This window comes from Silene latifolia, chromosome 10 (assembly GCF_048544455.1).
Source record: "Silene latifolia isolate original U9 population chromosome 10, ASM4854445v1, whole genome shotgun sequence".
Classification (NCBI taxonomy): Eukaryota; Viridiplantae; Streptophyta; class Magnoliopsida; order Caryophyllales; family Caryophyllaceae; genus Silene; species Silene latifolia.
The window spans coordinates 62,298,515-62,299,380 of NC_133535.1; the positions used below are offsets into that span (position 1 = coordinate 62,298,515).

The 866-nt window shown below is 43.2% G+C and overlaps 1 non-coding gene across 1 annotated transcript; it reads left to right on the forward strand.

Moving 5' to 3' along the window:
• The first annotated feature begins 443 nt into the window (after positions 1-443).
• Positions 444-549, forward strand: LOC141609576 (small nucleolar RNA R71). The gene has a single exon (XR_012527500.1). It is a non-coding gene; the product is annotated as a small nucleolar RNA R71 (small nucleolar RNA).
• Positions 550-866: the final 317 nt, after the last annotated feature.

The window sequence follows — 866 nt, forward strand, 5'->3', positions numbered from 1 at the left end:
AATTTTCCGTCTTAAAATCTTTGCATGCATATAGATTTTAGACCGTCACATAAAATTAGTAAGTAATTTTATCATCATAAGATGAGTCTTACATGATCGAAAATACTAACAGGCCTACCTCCTCCATGGGTGGACCATGGGAGGTGGTAGCTTGATGAACTTGATTCCTATTCAATTGCTCAAGTTGCTTGGTGAGTAGGTCAAGCTTAGCATTAGTTTCGGTATTCGAATTAGGAGAGTTCTCCTTTGGATACCGGCCATTCCTTCTTAGCACATTTTCTCTTATACCATAGTTGGCTTCCGAGTCTACCATCTTTTTAATGAGAGTCGTGCCCTCATTATCACCCAAATGGTCGAATCCCCTTCCCGTGGTGGCATTCACCATGTCCTTGGTTCTAGGTAGTAAAGTTTGAAAGAAGGTTTGAGTAATGTACCAAGCCGGAATCCCGTGGTGAGGACACTAGCAATGAGATCTTGGTATCTCGCCCATGCCTCACCCAAGGACTCTCCTTCTTCTTGCTAGAAAGTTTGAATCTCATTTCGGAGCATGGCGGTCTTAGATGTCGGGTAATACTTTGCTAGGAATGCCTTGACTAAAGCATCCCACATGGTAAATGTGTCTGGTGGGTGAACATTCAACCAACAATCCGCCTTGCGCGTTAGAGACAATGGGAACAACATCAACCTCAAAGTCTCCTCGGACACTCCATTTTGTTTCATCATGCACACTTTGTTCTTGAATTTCCTAATATGGGCATGAGCATCCTCATCGATATTCTCACTAAAACAATCCTTTTCTATCTAGCCAACTTGGGCGGGGCGCATTTCGAAATTGTTCGGAGCCAAGGGACCAAAGTTAATTGGGT